The following is a 6013-nucleotide window of genomic DNA, read 5'->3' as shown; positions in this document are numbered from 1 at the left end:
TTAAATATCAACACCAAAATCTTCAAAATCAACTTATGAAATCAATAGTTTCTAAGGTTTTCAAAAATTACTCTTCAAAGTCTCATACTAGAACAATAACAATAGTAATCAATTCAAAAATGAGGCTTACATACCCTTTTTTCTATTGGGGTCTCAGCCTTTGCTATGGATTTCTTTATCCACGGGTGGATATGGTGCATCAAAGTGGTCATCTGAGCCTCTAAATTCTTGAACCTGGCCAATGAGATAACATCAGTTGTTGTTGGTGGCGTAAACGAGGACGATCTGCCGGCCTACTAGCGGTATGAGAAGAGAAGGTTGGGGCAGTGTCGGTGTGATATGGTATGGTGGGGTCATTTATCTGTGCATGCTCCATCGTATCTGCAAGATTTTTGCCCAAGGAATGGACCTCAACCCGGGGCCTTACTGCGAGGTGCCGCAATTTTAGCCTCATCTATGATGATTCCTTTATCTAATTTGCCAGTCGGGTGTATCAGTTTATCCTAATCATAACTCCAGAATCGCTGCGCAGCGGAAAGATCTAACAAGAAAAGAATTAAGTCATAGAGGTCTTGAATGTACTCTTGTGAATCTCTGCCATCATCATATGAGCAAAATCAATCTCCAACCGGGCTTCTAATGATGCAACCATGACTGCCCTGTCCCATGTGAGTTGATTGTCACTCTTTGTGGGTGAGACTTTGTTTTGCACCAACAACCAGAAGAATTTGGCCACAAATTTTAGCATCGCCTTTCTAATGCCCCGTCGGGGTGGTGTGACCCACTCTGCACACTCTCCATCCGCAACAACTTTCCATTCTTAGCACTCATTTGAAAGTTACGGTCCAAACTATGTCCTACCTATAATCAAACTCTACAGCATTTATGGCCCAATCTAGACCAGTTATAGGGTCTTATGAAAATCGTCGGATGGTGTCCTGTGAGATTTCCACTCGGCAACCTCGGACCATGGTGTAAGTGAGAGGGTCCTTTTTTTCGGGCTTTGCCTGCTTGTGATCGACCATTAAGAGTGGCAGCATAGGAAGCATAGAACTCCCGCACAATCTCCTCATTGTATGAACCAAGGTACCGCGCCATCCAGTTGCACTTGTGGAGTTTAACAATCTGGTGTACCTCTGGAACTGTATGCAAGCTCCCTGTGAGGAATCGACACTCCTCATTGATCAATCGAAACATCATCTCCTTATCAATCAGCATCTTAGCATTTCGATAGACATGTCATTAACCCTCAACACCCATATATTTGTCTAACCGGCCACTAGAAGGATCATCATTTCTTTGTGTTGTGTTGCTTTCGATCTAGTAGCTTCATCAGGCAAGGGTTCTTGTTCATTATTTCTTGACCATGTGGCTCCTTTAGAACTGGAGCTTAAAGCATGGGCCAACTTGGACCCTGAAGAATGGTCAAACACAGAGCCCGAAACAGTGAATAACTCAGAGCCAGATGTGGATTCACCCTCAGAACTAAAAGAAGCCCCAGTTGGTGAGTCGATCAGTGTGCGCTCCTCATCAAATTAGGAGGCAGTGACTATGTCGAGGTTCACCTTCTAGGGGGGTGCCTCTACTAGTCTGGGGTGCAGTGGGTGAGGTATTTGTGTTCTGATCAACTAGAGAGTCGGGGAAGTCAACTAGAATATTCCCTTTCTTGTGTATACCACTTGCCTCTTGGGTGCCATGGTACATGTGGAAGGGTTATTAGTACCAAAATAAACTAAAAAATTTACAAATAGTGGCTTCAATTGTCATTGAGGGTGGGGTTGACGGTCCGTAGACTGATCTACGGTCCATGGAACCCCTCGATGGATCGAAGGGATAAAAGTATTGGTCTCTGATAGAAACAAGGCGTGTGAAGAATGGTCCCTCCATCAATATTAACTGTAGTCTACATTTTTCATTTATTATTTAGTGAAATTTGTTTGTGTATCAATCCACGGACCCAATTGATGGTTAATCGATTAATCGACGGTCCATCAATTGATCGAAGGTCCATAGACGGGGTCTCGTGGATGAGGTCTATGTCACATTAAATAACTCTTTCCAATTAATGGTCCCAAGTTTTTAATCATTTTAAACATTCTCCTACTCTTCTCATACATTTCAACATATACTGTGCTAGTTCGTCATTCTTAGGGGTCCAATTCATCCATGTTTATGGTTATTTCAGACAAAATATGGAACCCTAGGTCAGAACTAATATTTAGACTTAAAAACACATTTTACGGGTAATAGAATTAGACACAATCATTATTAATTATACCAAGTGTGTTCACAAGTTTAATTCTAGCATGCTTTTTTCGTAAACAAACCCCCAAGGTCAAAATCCGACTCTAAACTTTCTATGTTCAATCTAAGAATCAAAAATTGAGGGGAAGTCTTATTATCTTACAAGAAATAAGGAGTGATATGATGGAACCATTATTCACTACCATAAAAAGCTTCCTACGAGCACTGAACCCGAACACTGAACTTATGGGAATGAGATGGGGGAGGGTTTGGTAGAGAGAAAGTTTGAATTTTAGGAAATGGGATTTGGATGGTTTATGGGAGTGGATGAGTGATTTGGGGAGTAATTTAAGGGAGATGGGATAAGGAGAAACGATTTTGGGGGTCAAAAATGGAAGTGGGAAATTAATTTGAATGGTGGAATTCTTAAATAAGGGAGTTTGGGTCGGGTCAACAGGCTGGAGGTTGGACCTATGAGACCCCATTGACGGTATGTTGATCGATTGATTGTCAGTCAATGGGGATGTCAATTACTCTGACAGAGATAAAATTAGAATGTTACATGGGATCTACAGACGCCATTCACGGTCTGTCGATGGATTGATGGACTGTCGATGGGGTCCATAGACCTCTGCCCCAAACCATGTTCTATAGATCTTGACTTGAGCTCCTGCACATGTAACAACAAGTAGCCATCTTTTTATACTTTTTGGACACATTTTAGACACGTACCCTATGCTATATCTAGCCAACACTTAAACCAAACATTAACAACAAACTATGCTTGTACAAGAAATCAAATAAACAAAAGAAAACTACTTGACAGGAATTATAAACCTATGGTTGGCTAGATTTTACACATTGGGTTGCCTCCCAAGTACCACTTGATTTAACAACGCGACACAACGCAAGAATCTTGATTACTCAAACTTCATCAAGATTACAGACCTCAATCACTTTTTGCACAATCTCCACATTTCCAAGATAAAGCTTGATCTTCTGTCCATTTATCGTGAACCTTTCTCCTTTACTATTCTTAAGCTCCACTGCTCCATGTGGGAACACTTTCTTGAGTAAAAATGGTCCAAATCACTTGGACTTGAGCTTGCCCGGAAATAAGCTCAACCTAGAATTGAATAGAAGTACAATATCTCCAACTACAAAGTCTTGTTTTTCAGTCCTTTGATTATGGTACTTCTTCATCTTCTCTTTATACACGACTACACTTTAAAAGGTTTAAGGTGAAATTCATTGAGCGAGTCATTCACCCTTTGAGTTGACGCGGCTCCCCAATCCAAGTTAAGCTTTTTCATTGTCCACATGGTTTTATGCTCTAGCTTTACCGGCAAATGGCAAGACTTTCCATATACGAGTTGGTATGGAGACATACTTATGAGAGTCTTGTATGCGGTGCGGTAGGCCCATAAAGCATCATGAAGTTTCCTTGACCAATCTGTATTGTTGGCATTCAAAGTCTTTGCCAAAATTGGATTTATGACTCTGTTGGACACTTCGACTTGCCCACTAATCTGTAGATAGTAAGGAGTAGCTACATTGTGGCAGATACCATACTTCTCAAGCAACATTTTAAAAAATTATTGCAAAAGCGGAAACCTCCATCACTGATAATTTCCCTTGGGGTGCCAAATCTTGAGAAGATATTCCATTAAAAAATGCGGCAACACTCTTGCCTATATTGTTAAGGAGCACAATTGTTTCCACCCAGTTAAATATCAACCGCAATTAGAATATATTTCATCTCATATGGACTCACAAATGGCTCCATAAAATCAGTTACCCATATGTCAAATAACTCGATCACCATTATTGGGTTCATAGGAAGCTCTTTCCTCTTTGAAATCCCACCCTCTCTTTGGCAACAATCATAAGACTTGGCAAAATGATGAGAGTCTTGGTGGATGGTTGCCCAATAGTATGCACAATGTAAAATTTTATGTGCAGTCCGAATACCACTATGATTCCCTCCAACAGGTAATGAATGCAACAGCTCAAGAAATCTCAACATCTCAATCTCGGGCACACATCGATGAATAATCCCATCAGCACAACTACAATACAAGTATGACTCATCCCAAAAGAACTTATTTACATCATGCATGAGCTTCTTCCTTTGGTGAGATGAAAGATCCGAAGGTACCAAAAATATCTTGCCAAATAATTAGCAAAACCAGAAAACTAAGGAATGAGGTCATGGGAAGCAGCCAATACCTTTTCATCTGGGAACATGGAATTGATCTCACCCTTGTGAACAATCTCAAGTTAATTGTCATCCTCCAATCTAGACAAGTGATCAGCGATTTGGTTCTCTGTCCCCTTGCGACTTTCACCACAAAATCAAATTCTTGCAACAACAACACCCTTTGAATGAGTCATATTTTTGTATCCTTATTGTCCATGAAATACCTCAACACCGAATGGTCGGCGTGCTCTATGACTGCTGTCCAAAGCAAATAAGATCAAAATTTCTCAAATGCAAACACCACGGCGAGAAGATCCTTCTTTATAACCATGTAAATTCTTTTTTGTTGCATTTAGAGCTTTGCTTGCATACTAAATAGGGTGAAGTATCTTCCCAGGACTTTGCCCCAAACGACGTCAAGCTCCACTCCACTAGCATTGCACATGACTTCAAAACGGTTCCCCCCAATTTGGAGCAATGATGATAGAGGTTGAGACCAACTTCTTCTTCAAATCTTCAAATGCTATCACACAAGCATCATCAAAGTGAAATTTACTCTCATTTTCAAGCAGCTTGCACAAAGGATGTGTAATTTACGAAAAATCTTTTATGAAACTCCAATAGAAACCTGCATGCCCTAGAAAACTTCTCAAACCTTTTATCGAGATAGGTGGAGGAAGATTTTCTATTACTTCTACTTTTGCCTTATACACCTCAATACCTTTCTTAAAAATCTGGTATCCCAACATTATGCCCTTTTTTACCATAAAGTGACACTTCTCCAAATTTAGCACTAAACTGCAATCTTCACACCTTTTCAATACCGCAGCCAGATCATCAAAGCATCTATCAAAAGAGTCACCAATTACTGAGAAATCATCTATGAATACCTCAATAGTGTCCTCAACCATGTCGGAGAAAATCGACATCATGTAGTACTGGAAGGTTGTTAGAGCATTACACAACCCAAATAGCATGCATTTATATACGAAGGTCGAATAGGGGCAAGTGAAGGTGGTTTTATCTTGGTCTTCCGGGGCTATAGAGATTTGATTATAGCTCAAAAACCCATCAAGGAAGCAGTACCATACATATCCTACAAGTCTATCCAGCATCTGATCAATGAAAGGCATATGAAAATGGTCCTTCTCTATCCAAATACTCAATTTCCGGCAATCTATGCAAACTCTCCATCTGGTCATCGGTCGCATCGGCACAAGCTTGTTTTGTTCATTTAGGACCACAATAATACCACCTTTATTAGGCACACACGGAACATGACATACCCAACTACTGTCTGCAATAGGGTAGATGAATCTAGCATCCAACCATTTAATAATTTCCTTCTTCACTATCTCTTGCATAGGCTGATTATTCTCTAATGCTAAATAGTGGGCTTATGATCAGTCATGAGATCAATTTTGTGGCAACAAATACCGGGAGGATTTTGATAATATTTGGAATAGTCCACTCAATAACTCACTTGAACATCTTTAGCACCGGTACTAAACACTCTAATTGTCACCCATTAAGATTCACTGCAATAATGACCAAGAGTGTCTCATCCAT

This window comes from Solanum lycopersicum, chromosome 5 (genome assembly GCF_036512215.1).
Source record: "Solanum lycopersicum chromosome 5, SLM_r2.1".
Lineage (NCBI taxonomy): Eukaryota > Viridiplantae > Streptophyta > Magnoliopsida > Solanales > Solanaceae > Solanum > Solanum lycopersicum.
This window is presented reverse-complemented; position numbering follows the sequence as displayed.